The sequence below is a fragment of the Schistocerca gregaria genome, chromosome 3 (assembly GCF_023897955.1).
Source record: "Schistocerca gregaria isolate iqSchGreg1 chromosome 3, iqSchGreg1.2, whole genome shotgun sequence".
NCBI classification, from domain to species: domain Eukaryota; kingdom Metazoa; phylum Arthropoda; class Insecta; order Orthoptera; family Acrididae; genus Schistocerca; species Schistocerca gregaria.
This window is the reverse complement of record NC_064922.1, coordinates 408,018,264-408,040,863: the sequence shown is the minus strand read 5'-3', so window position 1 is coordinate 408,040,863 and position 22,600 is coordinate 408,018,264. Positions and strand designations below refer to the sequence as shown.

The window sequence follows — 22,600 nt, the reverse complement described above, 5'->3', positions numbered from 1 at the left end:
GCCACTTGTGTCTTGCAGTGCTATATTGTAGTCTAGCGGACTAGCTAAGGCAGAAAAGGCATTCCTGGCCAAAAGAGGTCTACTAATATGAAATATCGGCCTTAATTTCGGGTAGAAATTTCTGAGAATGTACATCTGGAGTACACCATTGTATGGTAGTGAAACATGGACTGTGGGAAAACCGGAACAGAAGACAGTCGAAGCATTTTAGATGTGGTGTCACAGACGAATGTTGAAAATTAGGTGGACTGATAAAGTAAGGAAGGAGGTGGTTCTACGAAGATTCGAAGAGGGAAGGAAAATGTGGAAGGCACTGATAAGTGAAGGGACAGGATGATAGGACATTTGTTAAGACATGAGGGAATGACTTCCATAGTACTAGAGGGTGCTGTAGAGAGGATAAATTGTAGAGGAAGATAGAGATTGGAATATATCGAACAAATAATAGAGGTCGTAGATTGCAAGTGCTACCCCCCCCCCCCCCCCCCACCCCACACCCCCTCAGATGAAGAGGTTAGCACGGGAGAGGAATTCGTGGCGGGTCGCATCAAACGACTGACGACAAAAAAGAAAAATTGTGGTCTGATGGTGTCATATATCTAAAATACACGAGGGGGGGGGGGGGATGGAGGGACGGACACAATCTTGTCATAGTTGGCACTACAACAATCTCAGTCATTCTGAAGGAATGTATTCTACTCCTGGGGCCTTGGTTCCATTCAGGTCTTTCAGTGTTCACTGGAGTTACTCTCACAGTGTCGTGTCTTTTATCTAATCTTCATCTGCGACCTCCACTCTTTCTGTAATATTGTCATAAAATTTATTTTCCTTATATAGTCACTCTCGTGTAGCCGTCAGTCAATAGTTAAAGATGTCGAAGTAGTGAAAAAAAAGAAAGCAATCCAACAACTACAAGCAGCGTCACGACTAGGTGCACTGAAACGAGTAGGAGGGGTGTAGCGAGAAGACTCATGTTAACAGGCTTAAACAGTGTTACAATTATAACAAGTGTAACAAGTACAAACGGAGCAACACTTGAAAGCAGCAACGGAAGCAGAAGCAATGCAACAGGTACAAACAGTGAAACTATTGGTACTTTAGGTACCGAAGAAAACTGGAAGGAGTGAAAGAAATAAACCAGATGTACCGCTTAAAATCTAGTGCACTAAAACTGTGTGAAACAGGGCAAAACAGGAAGTTCTCTCCAAATACTGTTTCAGTACTGGAGTACCTTATACTTTAATACTTCTGTAGATTGCAACTGAGCTGCTCAATGAGCAAGTTTACTTTCTAGACTTTAGAAACATATGCAATAAGCGGAAGACTGCTTAAGCTATGATGAATAAGTCCCAGAGTAAGAGGATTTAGATCCATATTATTTAATTTTTTTTATCGTCCATGTAATTTTCACTTCAACCAACGATTCGAAGTGGTGTCCGTGTACTGACATTGTGCTCGCGAACAACCTTCCCGGGGAATTTTCATTCTACCTTGAACTGTACGCAGACCCGACTAAAGTGTAGTAGATGAGGCTTAATATACGTCACATTATTACCGTGTTCTCTTATTCCCAAAGTGTTTATCAGGCAGAAATACTCAGTAGAGAAGGTTCTTCATATTATTTAATCCATTCCCATTCTTACGCGAAACAAACCTAAAGTAGACGATGCAGAACAAACCAAACGGTTGCTCATTTGAGACTACTTTTCAGCGCTGAGGAAATATGATAATTTTTATTTTGTCCATCTCAGTTGCATGAATACACAATTTTTGCTGCAGTGGTTACCGATTTATGCTTGACATACCTATTCTCGAACAACACATCTTGTCATTAAGTGTAAACAGTCATACAACGTGGTGCCAAAAGCTTCACGTATAGCTTCTGTACATAAAGTCGAACTATGAGCAACAAGTAATCTCACATATTAATTAGCCTATGTGGTACTGTTGCACCTGAATGACACATCCAATGATCAAACTAGACCCTTCCACAAATACATATGAAGAGGTGTCCTTTCTGTCAGGTAGCAGGAAAGCCTGAAGACCAGGGGACCTTGCAGAGAATGCAACCGTACCAGGAAGGAATAAACTATGACACAGTGCACCAAATATTGATTCGCATTTCAAAAACACCGAGGACGAAATTCAAGTGCGTCTGTGTCAATGAATGGCCAGATAAATTAAACATAATGATCACTCACAAGAACGGTAACCAAGCATAATATCCATCTGCATAACAGAGTGAAGGATAATTTAACTGAGCTCCTGGTAAAGATAATAATGGAAAGGGGGTGTAGCGAAATTTGTGTCACATAAAGTGGGTTTCATAAGATATACTCTTGATACAAGCAGGAAATTTTGAAATAAGTTTTATGGTGAAAGATTACTACATATTGTGTAACAAAACGTCAAAAAGAAGCCATAATTCATTTGCTCACTTTACCAGGGGATTAAAAAATAAAGTAGAAATAAAGTAGGCAAGCTTCTTGTTTATTTGAAAGTTTTAGAAAGTCATGAAACGGTAGATGAAATGCGCCAGTCCGATCTCAGCATGAACACAAGGGTCGGTAAGTCAAAGATAAATGGTTATGGATTAGCATCTCTCTTGTAGCATAAATGAGGAAAAGCAGGGAGTTGACACATATACAAAAGCAGGTGGCACACAATTTTAGAAACATTACAGAGATCAGGATACAGAGGTGTATACTGATGACCGGCCACTAAAGAAAACTGTAATATAAAAATAGCTGTATACAGATCCCCACTGCGAATTTTTGAACTACCTAAGACTCTTCTGCATTCATTGTAAATTACCTGTGAGACAAGAACAAGGAATAATGTTGTGTAGTTATTTCGGTGTAGGTTTTATTGAGCACTGTGAGAGAAAAAAATAACCTATAAACATATTTCATATCAAGTGATCTGATTGTAATAAGGAATTATCCAATGCGTTTTGATCAACATAGCACTGATACTATCTTTACACACGTTCGAAGAAAGCAAATAAATTTATACTCAATACTTAATAGACTCCCTGACATTAGATACTCGCTTGAGAAAAGTGGTTTGGAATGAAGTTCATAGTGAAAAAATTCTAATGTCAGATTTATTGTATTCCATGATAAGTTTTTATCTATGTTTGACATTTTCATCTTAAAATAATTATGGAGCACATTTAAGAGCCATATAAATATCTATGAATTAATAATGGGATTTGGCTGATTTTTAAAAGTAATGGGAATGTATGTCTTAAAATTAACTGGTAATGAGTGTGCTGTATTTTTAAACTACAAAAATTACTTCACATTATTACGAAAAGTTATTAAAAAGTCAATAACTAAAACTGTTATTCTGAATTTATTAATTATGACAGCATAATTAAATCTTCATCAGGTTACCTTCCACTCGGAAAGTGGATGCATTCAGCGACTCTATGTGTGACTTATAAATTGTGGAGTGCAGCAATCAGTCGTCATTTTTAGATTTTGTTATGTAAATCTAGATTTCGCCTAGTAGCTAGCCATTCTCAATGCGCTATTTTTTATTCTCACTGAATGGAAGTTCCTTATGTTCGGGCGTCAGTCACAGTTCTTTGACTACTTTAGTTCTTTGAATATTATTCAAAGAACTGTGACTGACTCCCGAACAACAGGAACTTCCTGTCATTGAGAATAAGAAATAGCGCATTGAGAATGGCTAGCTAGTAGCCGACATCTGGATTTGCATAAAAAATCTAAAAATGACGACTCATTGCTGCACTCTATAATTTATAATTAAATATGTATGGAATATAGTGAGAAAGGTGACGGGTCAACAGCTGGAGTAGACAGTATTGTTTCTAACGATTTAAACATTATGATTAGAAATTAAAAGTTACATATTGCAAGTGCCTTTAATTTCTTAAATTTAGTATAAACAATAGATTGCTTGAGTTCATCAGAAAAGCAAAGAGAATGTTAAAAACCTACTTCTTTAAAATTTTGTAACCTAGAACACTCAACCAATTTTTCATCTATAACAAATAATGAAGTAAACTCTCTCACCTGGCCGGAGTGGCCGAGAGGTTCTAGGCGCTACAGTCTGGAACCGCGCGACCGCTACGGTCGCAGGTTCTAATCGTGCCTGTGGCATGGATGTGTGTTATGTCATTAGGTTAGTTAGGTTTAAGTAGTTCTAAGTTCTAGTGGACTGATGACCTCAGAAGTTAAGTCCCATAGTGCTAAGAGCCATTTGAACCATTCAAACGCTCTCAAAAGTACAACTTCACACGGAGCTCATGGTGTGTCCAATGTTGCTGACACAAAATAAGAATCATCTTCCCAGAAATATATAATGTTTCAGTTAATCCAGGCATCAAACCAGAAATGTTAAAAATGCAGTAGTTAAGCTTCTCTATGAGAACAGTGATAATAACTATGTTAATAATTACTGACTTGTTTCACTGCTGCTGCCAATTTCTAAAATGTTTCATGAAGTGAAATGCTCTCGAATTGTGTCTCATATCTATAACAGTGATATACCTAGCAATTCAACTTAGAAAAAGAGGATTGCTCAACTAGTAAGGTTATCTATACATTCACTGGTAAAATTATACAATTATTAACAAAACAGCATGAGTCAGCATCTTCTGTGACTTATCCAAGGAGTTTACCTCTGTAAATCACAATTTGTTTCACAGAAAATGTTTTGGGACATTAATAACATAGGTAACATATGGCTCACTTCATGTATCACAAAGAGACGCCAAAGAACGTACCACTTCGTCAGTCATCAACAGTATATAGCGGAGTCTTTTCTGTTGTATCTTACATGTGCTAATGGCCTTCTGTTTATAGCACATCGAGCAGTATTAGCTCTTTTGGCAGATGACAGAAGTCTAACAGTCAGTTCAAACACACATGTACAAAGATAAGAAAGTGCACATTATGGGTGCAGATTATGTGTTTAGAAGCATCAATGACTGGTTTTCTGCTAATGATTTCTCACTCAGCTTTCAGAAAACTCAGCGTTTGCGTCTGCACGTCAGCAGGTACACCACTACTTATAACTTTAAAGCATGAACATTAATCAGCGAGTAAAGCACAGTTTTTGAAGTTTTGGTGAGAATTTAAATATGAAGAAAAACATTATATAATTCTTAGATAAAACACTTCATTTAGAACAAAGAAAACCACTTCATTCACTTTTACATTTTTCATAATCAAAACCGATCAAAGTGACAAATCAGTAAGCTAACATCCTTTGATTATTATCTCGCAGTGACGTGATGTGGAACTGAATTCCTAATTTATGGGAATGAAAGTATTCATTACACCAAAGTGTATCACAAGTGTGATAACTGGTGATCAGCTTCGATCATTCTGTAGGCAGCTGTTCGAGGATTTAGATATTTTAATTGTGTAATCACACCACACATTTTTCATCTTCCATTTTTTTTAAAAATAATCCATTACAGCTAAAAAAGAGTAATTACATCCACAAGTACAATACTATAAGAAAAAATGTCCATAATCTAAATTGGCTTTAGTTGATAAAAAGTGTGATTAATGGCACTTCAAAAATATTTGATCAGTTATCTAGTGATATTAAATGTCTGCCAGAGAGGAAACTTACATTAACCTGAAAAATTTTCCGCCTGGACAACTAATGTTTCAAGAAATAATTTTTATTGATGAAGATTGAAAATTCTTATGTGGGGAAGTGTTAAATTAATATTTGTGTTATTAAAGTAAATGTTTCATCTACATGACTACTCCGCAATTCACATTTAAGTGCTTGGCAGAGGGTTCATCGAACCACAATCATACTATCTCTCTACCATTCCACTCCCGAACAGCGAGCGGGAAAAACGAACACCTAAACCTTTCTGTTCGAGCTCTGATTTCTCTTATTTTATTTTGATGATCATTCCTACCTATGTAGGTTGGGCTCAACAAAATATTTTCGCATTCGGAAGAGAAAGTTGGTGACTGAAATTTCGTAAAAAGGTCTCGCCGCGACGAAAAACGTCTATGCTGTAATGACTTCCATCCCAACTCGTGTATCATATCTGCCACACTCTCTCCCCTATAACGCGATAATACAAAACGAGCTGCCCTTTTTTGCACCCTTTCGATGTCCTCCGTCAATCCCACCTGGTAAGGATCCCACACCGCGCAGCAATATTCTAACAGAGGACGAACGAGTGTAGTGTAAGCTGTCTCTTTAGTGGACTTGTTGCATCTTCTAAGTGTCCTGCCAATGAAACGCAACCTTTGGCTCGCCTTCCCGACAATATTATCTATGTGGTCCTTCCAACTGAAGTTGTTCGTAATTTTAACACCCAGGTACTTAGTTGAATTGACAGCCTTGAGAATTGTACTATTTATCGAGTAATCGAATTCCAACGGATTTCTTTTGGAACTCATGTGGATCATCTCACACTTTTCGTTATTTAGCGTCAACTGCCACCTGACACACCATACAGCAATCTTTTCTAAATCGCTTTGCAGCTGATACTGGTCTTCGGAGGACCTTACTAGACGGTAAATTACAGCATCATCTGCGAACAGTCTAAGAGAACTGCTTAGATTGTCACCCAGGTCATTTATATAGATCAGGAACAGTAGAGGTCCCAGGACGCTTCCCTGGGGAACACCTGATATCACTTCAGTTTTACTCGATGATTTGCCGTCTATTACTACGAACTGCGACCTTCCTGACAGGAAATCACGAATCCAGTCGCACAACTGAGACGATACCCCATAGCTCCGCAGCTTGATTAGATGTCGCTTGTGAGGAACGGTGTCAAAAGCTTTCCGGAAATCTAGAAATACGGAATCAACTTGAGATCCCCTGTCGATAGCGGCCATTACTTCGTGCGAATAAAGAGCTAGCTGCGTTGCACAAGAGCGATGTTTTCTGAAGCCATGCTGATTACGTGTCAATAGATCGTTCCCTTCTAGGTGATTCATAATGTTTGAATACAGTATATGCTCCAAAACCCTACTGCAAACCGACGTCAATGATATAGGTCTGTAGTTAAATGGATTACTCCTACTACCCTTCTTGAACACTGGTGCGACCTGCGCAATTTTCCAATCTGTAGGTACAGATCTATCGGTGAGCGAGCGGTTGTATATTTGTAATGTGACATCGAGAGTAAATACCATACAACCATATTTTAATACCAATTAAGATAATGTTCTGCAAAATGACCTTTACACGATATTGTAAGATATAATGAAAGAAGACTCGTTGAGCATGGACCGACATTTCGGTAACGTGGGTATGTGTGTGTGTGTGTGTGTGTGTGTGTGTGTGTGTGTGTGTGTGTGTGAGTGTGTGTGTGTGTGTGTGTGTGTGTGAATACGTGTGTGGTAAATAGCTTACAGTTTTATTTTTTTCTTCTCATTCGGTTTCCGGCGCATACGTTCTTCGCCAGCCAGGTAGTGTGTACAATATCTCCATCAGACTTTGGCGAATACACGTATATTTTTAGAGTATATTAAATAAGTTGTTTTCAAATAACTGTTGCAAGAACGTATTTGAACGCCCTAACAAAAACTCACTCGCTGAAAACGTCTTAGCGAAATTTTAGAACTGTCAGGGTCAAAGAAGTTGCTCAACATCCTTACGGGAACAGCTGAAATATTTGTAGAATGCCAAACGATAGTAACAACTGATTACTTCAAGAAACGTACCGCTTCTTCTGCATTCACCATCATGGACTTCGACGTAACCGTACATGCAGCGGTTCGGCAACGTCACTATCGTTTGTATATTCATCTGTCCGGAAGCGGACATCCCCCGGTAACCACTGTCATGGAAAGCCCCTAGCAGGCAGAGGAGCACTAAAACAGCTACACAGCGCGTCATCACTTGCTGCTATCCTCGTTCTTAACTGCAGCCTTTATATACTGGAAGATAACAGATAATGAAAAATATGAGGCCACTCATGACCTCAGAGAGTCTACAAGGAAAACTGAAATGTAATGTTTTGTTATCGAACTGTGCTGACGGGAATAAGTCCACTGAGTTAGTAACATACTTTTGCCTCTTTCTCGAAAGCCATTAAATTACCGTGAATGATAACTTCCCACAGAGGTGAATTTCTGAAGCCAGCATACAGAGTGTTTGATTTAACTTGAGTCAACTAAATGTATCGGAAACGACATATAGACAAAAAAAAAGTTGTAGATGGAAAGATAATGTTAATAAAGGAGACTTTGTCTGAGATTCATCTGGCCCCCTCCTAACTACCCCTCCTGTGTGGACAGGGTCAATTTTGTATTTCTAAACGGGGATCACACATTTTCATTGCCTGTTCGGATTCTACGCCAAAAAATACTCTCGGTTTACTCAAACTGGTAGATCGTGCTGTAATCGGCTAATATCAAGTGAGCCTGTTTTGTAATTGAGTCTCGACGTATTTGATTCTACATTTCATTTGCGATGTAAATGTAAACATTGGTGTTCTAACAGTTGATATGTATGTTCGAAATTTACTTGAGTGTTACAAATTTGATTGTACAGTACAATTTGATTAGCTGATTCGATGTATAGTTAGAAACTTGGTTTATCGTGATCCAGGAACAACAACGTGGATGTAATAGTTTCCTGTTATATCGGGATATGTGATTGCTCACCATAGGGTTACTCGATTTTGGTGAGTATCCATGCCAGGTGCGCCTTTCACCATCATACTGCGGACACTTTTCCTTGTTACAATGGTTGTGGTTCGTATCCTGCCGATAGCCGCGTAGCGACCAGCACAAGGGTTACGGCGGCTGGGTGGGAACACACACCGAAACCTTTTACCCTGGTGTGGCTGTTCGAGGGTGGCCATCAAAATTCCAATGGTTTACGGATTCACCGGTATCAATCCCGCAGGAAATAAAAAATTACGTTACCGTATAAGTAGCTTATTTGTCAGAAATGTTAGTGTCTAGCCATATTATTTGAACTTCAAAATCACATTGGAAACACTATATTAACCTTTGAACATCTGTATCAATCGTTAGCACACGAAGATTTACATTTACTTCTTAAATTAAACGTAGAAAAAAATGTGTCGGTTCTCAATTGCAAAAACAGGCGTCCTTGATATTTGTCGATTACAGTGCCATCGGCCATGAATGATTTCAGTAACAATTACCAATTTTTTGGCGTAAAATCCGGATATGCAACAATAACTGGGGTTCCTATTTGAAAGTGCAAAACTGACCCCGCCGACGCAGGAGGGGTGGTTAGGAGGTGGTCAGTTACAGTACAGACAGATGTTCCCTTTACTAGTATGAACTTTTCACCTACATAATTTTTCGCACATTGGGTCGTTTTCGAGATATTTAGTTGTCTTCAGTAAAAACAAATAATATTCCAATTTACTGCAGAAGTTAAGTAATGGTGCAGCGTCGGATTTGTTCGTAGACCTTCGCTTGGGGCTGTGACAGGTTAAATACAGGGGCTTTTCGTTTATTTGCGACATGTGTCATACCGGTATTTTAACTACATAGTCTTCCGTGACTTACGCCATGACGATTAACATTATTCTACGTGTTGTACCACGTTGTTGTATAAAATACTTTAAACATAAATATTTCGACTGTATCACAACTGCCTTCATCAGGGAAGATTGATTTTGCGGATGGAATTGAGGAAAGGTGCAGCGCAGCTGTTGTGAAATTCATTACTTTGCTGGTACAGGCAATACTGTTTAAAAGCACTGTGTTTCACATGCTTCTCAGAAATTTGTAGTGTACGTCTATAAATCAGTGCTTAGTTTCTGGAGAGCATAGTTTTCTTATATTATTTTTTTGCCTTTGTCATTAACCGCTTAGGCAGAGAAGTGAATAACTACAGATCTTTTATATCACATATACAGCATACATATTAGAAATTAAGATAATTCCAGGTAAATGTCATTGTTCGGCCCGTACATTCACGCACTCAACACTTCACGCTAGCAACAAAATCTGTATGTCGTAGGGTTGGCCATCAGTCACACTTTGTTTTCCCAAGTGGTCCGCTGTCTCGTTACATGAGATACCTCTGTCCCTTGACCATAATAACTGGACACCTTTATGATGACTTTCACACCGGTAGAGTAACTTAATTACATCGAGTTCATGACGGTTAGTGTTGGAGCCAAATTGCTCCTTTCCCAGGTTTTCCAGTGCATCTTTCGCTTCCGTGACAATCAGGATGTTGTTGAAATGGTTTACCGCATATTGAAGAGCTTTCTTGATTGCAGGGACTTCGACTTTGGTAGAACATAGGCAAAGATAGTGGATCTCCGTAGAATTATGCAAAGCCAGTGTCCTCTCTTGTTTTGGAACCGTCAGTGAATATTTTGAGCGATGAGGGGCACGTTGATGGATTCAAATGGGAAACGCGATCGGAAGTACTGAAAGATCGATCTGACCCTCTGGGCTGATAGAGGTTTGTTGGACTCGTGGTTTAGTACGTCACATTCCAAACCAAATGCATGAGGCCGAGAGACTTTTAGGACGGGGAGTCTCACATATCTTTGCTGCTTGAATGTTTGAACTAGGAGACGTACCGTGCTCCTTCGAATCCTATTACGCACCCATTGTCCTCAATGAAGGAGTTGAGATTTTGGAGAAGAGGACGAAATGTTCATACTGCTCTATCATGGATGGATGTCTGAGTCAGGATAATCATCCGGAAGGTCTCCCTGCCAGTTTCCTCTATAACAGTTTGTTTGGAGTGGCGGCCTGTCAGACTGGAATAGTCAGCTAGTCGGCAGCCAGGATGCTGCGAGTTTGTAGCCAATCTGTCTATTAATGTTTTCTGGCTGCTTAATAATACCAGGCACCTCTGGTATTTTGCACTGGCGCGTCCAGGACTCTTTCGCCAGCACACGGGTTTCCTAGAACATTACAATTTGTTCACAGTCACGGTCAAACTGTCGCCGATCAATCGTGTTGTGCTAATCGCACATAGCGTTCATGTCCGCTGATGGTGTGCTGACTGGCCTCCCTGTTCCCCGTATGTAGGCAGCTCCGCGCTCTGAAAGTAGGTCATACACTCTTGCACTATTAAGGTTCTTGAAGGAGCCTATCATGTCGTGGATCCTTTTGGGCTGCTGCGGGAAATATTTTTGGGACGTCACCAGCGGAGGACGTTACCTTGCCATTCACAGACACCCTTCACATACAGAAAGTGCACTAGCTATCTTCCTTGCCTCCTTCTCTGGTTTTGTCCCGGTCGGTCTTGGCCGCCCTTCTTGTAATGTTGTGATGTAACCGCACGGAATGGGTTGTGGAGTTGCTCTTTCATTTCTTCTTTGATGTTATTAGTATCAGATATCCAGTAGCCACGGGCAGCCAGCGTGTGTAGAACAGAATTGTGAGCTTGGTAATGGCGACTCTCTGCGTGCAGGTATCGATGTGTGTGTGGATTGGCTGCGATACACATCGTGTCCCAGTGTAACATAGGCAGCTCTAATTACCTCCACGTCCAAAACATGTACTGCATCATTGGTTTCGTCTTCATGAGTGAAATGTGTATTTTTATGTAGGCTATTTAAATTCTGAAAGGAGTTTCCCTACTGCTGTGTCAACCGAACAAGCCACGGCCAGGGCAAAAGCAGCGCAGGTGCAAAGATGCAAGCTGGTACCAGTGCCATAGAGACTCGGCACTTCAGCGAGATCTCCTCGGTCAACTGCTGGCAAAGTAGAATCCGCCAATTACCAGACGACAATTGACAGAAGTCTACTCCGAAAATAGAAGAGCAGCTCCGGCCCACTTGGTTATAAATCGCCGTCCAGGGCTGACTTAAACAGGGAACGTCCTTCCCAAATGCCTCACCTTTTGCCCTACTCCAAAATTCAATCACGCATGACTTGTTAGAGACCTTCTCTCCTTTTCCTTATAGTGGAAACACTTTTGCGCCACCAACCCTACCAATCAGACTCAACCAAAGACCAATATTGAACCCTGCCTAACTCAGTTCACTCCTCCATCCAGTCGTGATCCATCCCCACTGCCCCCAGATCACCCCCTGGAAAATTATTTCTTAACCTCGAACCTTGCCTCACCATTATTCCCCAAATCCAAACAAATCTTACATCCACAGAAAGAACTACAGTCCACCATCTAAAAACTGATCCCAATCTTATAATTCTACCTGCAGGCAAAGGCTCCACCACTGTTGTTTTGAACTGCAAGGGTTACCTGGCCAAAGGACTACGCCAGCTGTCAGATTCTTCCACCTACAAGTCCTGCCACAGCGACCCCATCAGAAATCCAGATACTACTCAAATCCCTTGGTCCATCCCAGAACCTCTCCTCAGAGTCCATATCTCTACTCACCACTACCACACGCAGCACTCATACCTTCTACATGCTTCCCAAAGTCCATAAACCTGACTGCCCAGGGCGCCCCATTGTGACTGATTACTGTGCGCCCACTGAAACAATCTCTGCTCTCGTAGACCAACACCTTCAACCAATTACCCAGAACCCACCCTCTTACATAAATGATACCAATCACTTCCTCCACTGACTCTCCACACTTCCTGTCCATTTACCACATGGTGCCCTGCTCGTCACTATTGTTGCCACCTCCCTTTACACTAACATTCCAAATTCCCATGGCCTTACCGCATTGAACACCCCCTTACCCAATGCCCGGTGGAATTTTTTCAGAGGAAGACATGTCTTGTGATACTTGGAAAATCGACGACCGTGCCTACGGATCCACGCTGATAGGTCGCATGTTTTGACGTGCCATTATGTCGTACAGTGCCGGAGGAGGATGTCTCCGATAGAATCTAGTTCGTACTATTTTTCGACCACCTTTAGAACCAACTTCGTATGTTATGAAGACTTCATTTAATGTTAATACCGATAAAGAAAAAAGCTTAAGGGTTTTGTCTCATCATTCTCTAAAGATATCTTAGTTGACAGCTTAGTGACCCATCGAACGTCCGTAGCAGAAATTCGAGACCGTAGCTACTGTCGATCGCTGGATTCACTTCGTATAATTCACAGATGTCAGGAATATATCCGATTTGCATAATTTCAAGTCTTATAGCTGCAATTGCTCTCTGAAACTTCGATAACAGAGATGAGATAATGAATGTATCGAAGGTGAAGACCCCAAACGTTTTGGGAAAGTATAGTTGCTCAACAGTTAGAAAATCGGTTTACAGGTCCCCATTGCGTAGTACAAAAAAATTGGCTTAAAAAATTTTAATGGTGGCAGAGGTGATAGCAAATGACTATTTCCTTTCTTTGCGCCAAACCAGAGGGAAATTGACTTTTTCGTTAAACTGTTTCGCATGAAATCTCACAAAAGCAAAGCATTTCACAGCCTAAGCTCCGACACTGAGAGCTTCTGCAGTCCACATAGGCAGTCAGTTAAAATAATCAGTTCACACCTAGCAAGAAACGCAACGCCATTCATAAGCGGTCTAAAAAGTCTGCAGCCTGTTGTTCGACAATTGCAGCGCAAGCTGCTTTCTTCGTCCTTTGGTTCTTCATGTAAGTTGGTTCCTTAAAACACCTCGTTCAACATCCTTAGCTTCGTCTATAAAGAATTCGATCTTAAAAGCAGGTTTAGAAATTTTTCTCTTTATCATACAGGCCGGATTTACACTACTGGCCATTAAAATTGCTACACCACGAAGATGACGTGCTACAGAGCGAAATTTAACCGACAGGGAGAAGATGTTTTGATATGCAAATGATTAGCTTTTCAGAGCATTCACGCAAGGTATGCGCCGGTGGCGACACCGGCAACGTGCTGACATCACGAAACTTTCCAACCGATTTCGCATACACAAACAGCAGTTGACCGGTGTTGCCTGGTGGAACGTTGCTGTGATGCCTCGTGTAAGGACGAGAAATGCGTACTACCACGTTTCAGACTTTGATAAAGGTTGGATTGTAGCCTATCGCGATTGTGGTTTATCGTATCGCGACATTGTTGCTCGCGTTGGTCGAAATCCAATGACTATTAGCAGAATATGGAATCGGTGGGTTCAGGAGCGTAAAACGGGACGCCGTGATGGATCTCAACGGCCTCGAGTCACTAGCAGTCTAAATGACAGGCATCTTATCCGCATGGCTGTAACGGATCGTGCAGCCGCCTCTCGATCCCTGAGTCAACAGATGGCAACGTTTGCAACCATCTGCACGAACAGTTCAACGACGTTTGCAGCAGCATGGACTGTCAGCTCGGAGACCATGGATGCGGTTACCTTTGAGGCTGCATCACAGACAGGAGCGCCTGCGATGGTGTACTCAACGACGCACCTAGGTGCACGAATGACAAAATGTCATTTTATCGGATGAATCCAGGTTCTGCTTAGAGAATCATGATGGTCGCATCCGTGTTTGGCGTCATTGCGGTGAACGCACATTGGGAGCGTGTATTCGTCATTGCCGTACTGGCGTATCACCCGGCGTGATGGTATGGGGTGCCACTGGTTACACGTCTCGGTCACCTCATGTTCGTATTGACTGCACTTTGAACAGTGGACCCTACATTTCAGATGTGTTACGACCCGTGGCTCTACCCTTCATTCGATCCCTAAATTTCAGAAGGATAATTCACGACCGCATGTTGCAGGTCCTGTATAGGCGTATCTGGATACAGAAAATGTTCGACTGCTGCCCTGGCCAGCATATTGTCCACATCTCTTACCAATTGAAAACGTCTGGTCAATGGTGGCCGAGCAACTGGCTCGTCACAATACGCCAGTCACTACTCTTGATGAACTGCGGTATCGTATTGAAGCTGCATGGGCAGCTGTACCTATACACGCCATCCAAGCCCTGTTTGACTCAATGCCCAGGCGTATCAACGCCGTTATTATGGCCAGAGGTGGTTGTTGTGGATACTGATTTCTCAGGATCTATGCACCGAAACTGCGTGAAACTGTAATCACACGTCAGTTCTAGTGTAATATATTTGTCCAATGAATACCGTTTATCATTTACATTTCTTCTTGGTGTAGCATTTGTGATGGCCAGTAGTGCAGCATTGGTTGCTTAACTCTGATATCGTGCAGAGTGAGGGAAAATCTACAGTTTGAAATTACTCATGAGATTTATTTTGCTCTTAGGATGGCGTCCAGTGCCGTTCTTTTTTCTGTTTCTTTTGCTAGACTGATATTTTAATAGGGGATCGATAACTGTATAACTTCGTGCTTCACGGCCATGGGAGCACCCCAGCACACCGACGTTCGTGTGGTGGGGTTAACGTAAATCTGTGCATTCCATAGCTCGGACTTGGTTCGGACGGCAGGCGCAGATGTGAAATGGTTAGTGTGCTTGCTGCACAATACAGCAACCATCAATTCAGAATCAACCGCGGGATCTTGACGTCGAGTTTCCATGTCCTTACGTTCTGATATAGGCCAACATTTGGCAACCGTCACATCCGCGTGAACCACAAGTCTCTATATTGCACTAATAGACTAGACAGTTAATTGAACGCTCACAATAAGACCACTTTCAGAGCCTTGTTACGTGCTGACAACGCTGTTCGACACGATTACACGGTATCTCCATGTTCTTATCAGTGTTTACTTCATTCCATACCGTCGGTACCTTTCCCTACATAATTATTTGCGAACTTTTCGCATGTTTTCTATGACCACGCTTACGAAAATTAATGTTCGATGTGTGTTAGTGCATATATACATATCTTTGTGTGTGTGTGTGTGTGTGTGTGTGTGTGTGTGTGTGTGTGTGACTATGTTTCGAGCCAATCATGATGTACCATATTTCCATGTGAATACATGTATATTTTTGTATTTTGAATTAGTATGTCGCACATAGTACAACTGCTCCAAGAATGCATTTGAACGGCCTAACACAGACTCAATGTCAGAACAGATGTAAAACCACTGCCAAAAAGCACGTTACTCAATTTTTAGAACAAATAAGGAGCAAAGAAGTTGCTCCACATCTTTAAGGGAAAAGCTGAAATATTTGTGTAATACCTCGCAACATTAGCGCTTCTTCTGCGTTCACTGTCATGGACTTCGGCGCAACCGCATCGGCAGCGGTTCGGCAACACCACTAACGCGTGGAATTTGACTTGTCCGGAAGCAGCCAACCCCAAATAAATGCTGCCGTGGAAAGCCCCTAGCAGGCAGATGAGAACCAAAATGGCTACGTCGTGTGTCATCACTATATGGCACCATCGTTCTCGACAGCAGCTATTATGTTCTGAAAGATAACAGAATAGAAGGAAACTCATGACCTGCGAGGGTCTACAAGGAAAACTGAAATGAAATGCTTGGTTATCGCACCGTGCTGAGGGGGACAGTTTCACTAAGTTAGCAACAGACTTTCTCCCTCTTTCTCAAGAGCGAGTAAAGTACCACGTATGGTGTTTTCCCTTAGTGGTGGAATGTACATGTAGTGATCAGTCAGCAGCGCAGAATAGAACCTCTGTAGCCAATATGCAGGATCTTTGTTTTGACTCGAGGCAACTAAATATCTCGAAAATTACACATCGTGCAAAAAGGTGAAAGGTTAATGTTTGTTAATTTAGTTCAAGTTATTACAGGGGGCATTTATCTGTGATACTCCTGATCACCTCTTAACCATCCCTCTTGCGTGTGTGCGCCCTCTTGGTATTATCCTAAGGGAATCCTCATATTTATTGCATATTCTGATTTTGCGCCAAAAAATACTCACGGTTTAGTCAAGCCATTGTTTCCCATTTCTTGGCAGATAGCGCTGTAACAGAGATAAATATCAAGTCTTCTTGTTTTAGCAATTAAGAACCGACGCATTTGATTTTAAATTTCAGTCACGACGTAAATGATATATCTTTGTCTGCTAACGGTTCATATTTATGTTCGAAATTTATCTTGAGTGTATTAAATTTGGCTGTTCAGAATACCTTTGAAACCCATGTCAGGGTACGACTACGCTGTCTCACCTGAGTAAGTAGTACCCCCAAACCCTTCACGGTGTTTGTATTCCAGCTGACGTTAGCCGCGCCCCTTATATCTCTTACTAGGCCTGTTAACAATAGTAAACGCGAACAACAGTAATCCACTCTGGTCACGGAGAATTGCACCTCTAATAATTTGACCAGCCGCCGGTGGTGTGTTTGTGTAATGAGGTACATTGGCAACTGACCGTATCTTACAGGTGCCACACTTTTGTCATGGGGTGTACGTACTGGTAAATAAAGGTGGCTAGAATAAGGGCAGAGACTGGAGTAATAGGTCACACTATGCGTGACGAAAATAATGCTGAACACTTAGGGTAACCACTCATAAGCAGTTGCAGCACTGATTGCAACAGATAAGGATATTCCGTTAGAATAATGTACACTGCACGTCAGAGCCTGGAAATTCAAAAAATTAATAACACCACCAATGTAACTGGTTTTACTGTGTTTATAAGAGCTAAGAGACACTATTTGTGTAGCATTTAGGTAAATAACTTCTTATGTGATTCCCATGTTTGATGATAAACTCTATTTTGATCCACAGGGGTCTAAATTGAACAAACTTAACAACGGCCGTTAGTGAGACGTCAGAACATGATCTGTGTGAGATTGACAGCTAGCACCGTTTTAACCTGTGTAACTAATGATGAACCATGGACCTTTCCGTTGGTGGGGAGCCTCGTGTGCCTCAGCTACACAGATGGCCATACCGTAGGTGCAACCACAACTTAGGGGTATCTGTAGAGAGGCCAGACAAACGTGTGGTTCCTGAAGACGGTCAACAGCCTTGTCAGTAGTTGCAGGGGCAACAGTCTGGATGATTAACTGATCTGGCCTTGTAACAATAACCAAAACGGCCTTGCTGTGCTGGTACTGCCAACGGCTTAAAGCAAGGGGAAACTACAGCCGTAATTTTTCGCGAGGGCTTGCAGCTTTACTGCATGAGTAAATGATGATGGCGTCCTCTTGGGTAAAATATTCCGGAGGTAAAATAGTCCCCCATTCGGGTCTCCGGGCAGGGACTACTCAAGAGGACGTTGTTATCAGGAGAAAGAATACTGGCGTTCTACGGATCGGAGTGTGCAATGTCAGATCCCTTAATCGGGCAGGTAGGTTAAAAAATTTAAAAAGGGAAATGAATAGGTTAAAGTTAGATATAGTGGGAATTAGTGAAGATCGGTGGCAGGAGGAACAAGACTTTTGGTCAGGTGAATACAGGGTTATAAATAGAAAATCAACACTTGGTTCAAGAATCATAAAAGAAGGTTGTATACATGGAAGAATCCTGGAGATACTAGAAGGTATCAGATAGTTTATATAATGGTAAAACGGAGATTTAGGAACCAGGTTTTAAATTGTAAGACATTTCCAGGGGCAGATGTGGATTCTGACCACAATCTATTGGTTAAAACTAAAAAACTGCAAACAGGTGGGAATTTAAGGAGATGGGACTTGGATAAACTGATAAAACCACAGGTTGTACAGAGTTTCAGGGAGAGCATAAGGGAACAATTGACAGGAATGTGGGAAAGAAATACAGTAGAAGAAGAAGGGGTAGCTCTGAGGGATGAAGTAGTGAAGGCAGCAGAGGATGAAGTCGGTAGAAAGACGAGGGCTAGTAGAAATCATTCGGTAACAAAATAAATATGGAACTTAATTGATGAAATGAGAAAATATAAAAATGCAGTAAATGCAGCAGGCAAAAAGGGAGTCAACCGTCTCAAAAATGAGATCGACAGGAAGTGCAAGATGGGTAAGCAGGGATGGCTACAGGACAAATGTAAGGATGTAAACGTTTATCTCACTAGGGGTAAGATAGATACTGCCTACAGGAAAATTATAGAGACCTTTGGAGAAAAGAGAACCACTTGTATGAATATCAAGAGCTCAGATGGAAACCCAGTTCTAAGCAAAGAAGAGGAAGCAGAAAGGTGGAAGAAGTATATAGAGGGTCTATACAAGGGTGGTGTACTTGAGGACAATATTATGGAAATGGAAGAGGATTTAGATGAAGATGAAATGGGAGATACGATACTGCGTGAAGACTTTGACAGAGTACTGAAAGACTTACGTCGAAACAAGGCCCAGGGAGTTGACAACATTCCATTGGAAATGCAGACGGCCTTGGGAGAGCCAGTTCTGACAAAACTCTACCATCTGGTGAGCAACATGTATGAGACAGGCGAAATATAGTCAGACTTCAAGAAGAATATAATAATTCCAATACCAAAGAAAGCAACTGTTGACAGATGCGAAAATTACCGAACTATCAGTTTAATAACTCACAGCTGCAAAATACTAACGCGAATTCTTTACAGACGAATGGAAAAACTGGTAGAAGCTCACCTCGGGGAAGATCAGTTTGGATTCCATAGAAATGTTGGAACACGTGAGTCAATACTGACCTTACGACTTATCTTAGAAGAAAGATTAAGTAAAGGCAAACCTATGTTTCTAGCATTTGTAGACTTAGAGAAAGCTTTTGACAATGTTGGCTGGAATACTCTCTTTCAAATTCTAAGGGGGAATGGTTAAAATACAGAGTGCGACAGGATATTTACAATTTGTAGAGAAACCAGACAGCAGTTATAAGAGTCTAGGGTCATGAAAGAGAAGCAGTGGATGGGAAGGGAGTGAGACAGGGTTGTAGCCTCTCCCCGATGTTATTCAATCTGTATATTGAGCAAGCTGTAAAGGGAACAAAAGAAAAAATTGGAGTAGGAATTAAAATCCACAGAGAAGAAGTAAAAACTTTGAGGCTCGCCGATGACATTGTAATTCTGTCAAAGACAGCAAAGAACGGAATGGACAGTGTCTTTAAAGGAGGATATGATGAGCATAAACAAAATCAAAACGAGAAAAATAGAATGTAGTCAAAATTAATGGGGTGATGCTGAGGGAATTAGATTAATAAATGGGACACTTAAAGTAGTAAATGAGTTTTGATATTTAGGGAGCAAAATAACTGATGATGGTCGAAGTAGAGAGGATATAAACTGTTGACTGGCAATGGCAAAGAAAGTATTTCTGAAGAAGAGAAATTTGTTAACATGGCGTATAGATTTAAGTGTCAGGAAGTCGTTTCTGAAAGTATTTGTATGGAGAGTAGCCATGTGTGGAAGTGAAACATGGACAAGAAGAGAATAGAAGATTTCGAAATGTGGTGCTACAGAAGAATGCTGAAGATTAGATGGGTAGATCACATAACTAATGATGAGGTATTGAATAGAATTGGAGAGAAGAGAAATTTGTGGCATAACTTGACTAGAAGAAGGGATCGGTTGGTAAGGCATATTCCGGGGCATCAAGGCATCACCAATTTAGTGTTTGGAGGCAGCGTGGAGGGTAAAAATTGTAGAGCGTGATCAAGAAATGAATACACTAAACATATTCAGAAGGATGTAGGTTGCAGTAGGTACTAGGAGATGAAGAATCTTGCACAGGATAGAGTAGCATGGAGAGCTGCATCAAACCTGTCTCTGGACTGAAGACAACAACAACAACTACTAATGATATTGTGATATATGTAATGTCGCAATCCCACAGTCGGAACAAAAGCTTTCCACTTAGGAGATGCTCGGACCCTGTGACACTCTGGCAGAAGACGCAGTAGACAGTTGGGTTCTACTCAGCTGTTTTCTTAACCCTGGAGTCGAGTTACAGCAGTGAGAGTTGAGGGTCGCCTTCGGGTCTCGAACGACTAAGAAACTTGATCGAGGCCATAGCATTAACGTTGCAAAGAAATGGACTTGTTACCAAGCTGTGGCCTTCTCAATAGCTCGGGAACACTGAGAAACACCCAAAGGAACTGTCAGCAGTTGGAAGAAGGAAGTCCAGCATGTAAGCCGCAGGAGTCCCTGCGGCAAAACGGTACCATTAGCCACAGCGAGATACTAGTACGAGAACAACGTCAAAGTTTCCTCTCATGCACCAGCTGCCACCTAGCGACTTTTTCAAAAGTCTGGAAAGTCTAGTATACTATTCGTTGACTGGCACGTATGCCTACCCTGGCAATCAATTATTTGGGTGACATTGAAAAATGAGACCACCAAACGGCAAAGGCGATATGGCGTGAAATTTATCAGTCTGGAGTACAAAGTGAGCGAAAGTGAACAGAACTGACAGGGGAAGTCTTGGGATCTGTCAGGTCATACAGAGACCAGTCTCAGATTCTTTAGGATTCTCACATACAACTTTATAATATGCGGACCTGCAGCTGTTGAAATTCATGCTAAACTGAACTTGAATAAAATCGCAAACACTTGCCAATTTATTCACGACCGGTTTTGCTGCGTTCAAGCTACATCTAGAGATGTACACTAGTGCTAATCTGTGTAACAGTACTAACCACCCGAAGATGTATGCATGTCCGAAGGAACATCGTACTTATAAACATCATAGGTACTGCTACATTGTAGTTACAAGCCGACACCGGGCAAGTGAATTTCAGTTAAGATGTCTCCTCTACTTCGAAATATACCTAATGGACGTACGAGTGCAGGTTACACACACCTGGATGACGACAAATGGAAGTTACGATCTGGCCGTGAAGAGTCCTCGGACAGCCTAAATGTAAGGCGACCACTCGCCATAAGCAGAAAATCTTGGTTCGAGTCCCGGTCCGGTAAAAATTTTCTCTGTTGTCATTTCATTACATAGATGATGAGTCTCAGTTGCATCGTAGTTATGAGCAAAACAGGCATTGCAATATTGTATTTATCGTAGTGTGATAGGGAGCTTACAGTTTTTTTTTGTCACCTCCTTTTCTGCTCCTGAATACGTTTCGAGCCAGTTAGTGTGCCATATTTCCATCAACCGTGGCTAATACTTGTATATTTGTGTGTTTTGAAGAAGTTTCTGTCAGGTAACACAGTTGTTGCAAGAATATATAACACAAGCTCACTGTCACAAATAATTCAAACCACCGCGAAAAAGCATCTTAGCCAATTTTTCAGAATATGTCAGAAGCAAAGAAGTTGATGGACATATTTAAGGGCACAATTGAAGTATTTGTACAATACCCAAAGAGTTTAACGACTGATCACATCAGGAAACATACCCACTCTTCTGCATTCACCATCATGGACCTCGATATATCCGTCTCTGCAGCGGTCCAACATCACCACCATGTTTAGGGTTTGAATTTCTTCGTAAGCCGACACCCCCTGATAACCTCTGTCAAGGGAAGCACCCAGCAGGCAGAGGAGCAATAGTACAGCTACGCCGCGAGTCATTGCTGTCAATCAACCTCTTCGTCAACAGCGCTCTTTATATTGTGGAAGATAACAGAGTACGAAAAATTTAAGGGCACTCATGACCTCTGCGAGTCTACAAGGAAAACTGAAATGAAATGTTTAGTTATCGTACTGAACTGACGGTAAAAATTCTACTCATTCAGCAGCTGACATTTTCCTCTTTCTCGAAAGCGAGTGAATTACCGTGTGTGGAGTTTTCCCATAGGCGTGGAATATACGGTGACCGAACAGTCAGTAGCGCAGAACAGAATTTCTGTAGCAAATACACAGGGCTTTTGTTTCAAGTTAAGACAACAAAATAACTCGAAAACAACGCGTCCTGCAGAAAGATTAGAAAATATTGTTCTAGGTGAAAAGTTAGTTTTAGTAAAGGACATACCTGTCTCTACAAAACTGGCCACCAACTAACGAAACCCCCTGC

General features: G+C 41.4%; 1 long non-coding RNA gene across 2 annotated transcripts in view; it reads right to left on the bottom strand.

Annotated features, from left to right (window-relative positions):
* The window catches only part of LOC126354299 (uncharacterized), a 68,167-nt gene extending 46,000 nt beyond the window's left edge, over window positions 1–22,167 (bottom strand). The window contains exon 1 of one of the 2 annotated variants that reach the window (XR_007565291.1): window positions 21,984–22,167. This is a non-coding gene — a long non-coding RNA (uncharacterized LOC126354299). Of the gene's footprint in view, window positions 1–7,682; window positions 7,867–21,983 lie in introns of those variants that run through there. The other variant, XR_007565290.1, reaches the window with a different exon arrangement.
* Window positions 22,168–22,600: the final 433 nt, after the last annotated feature.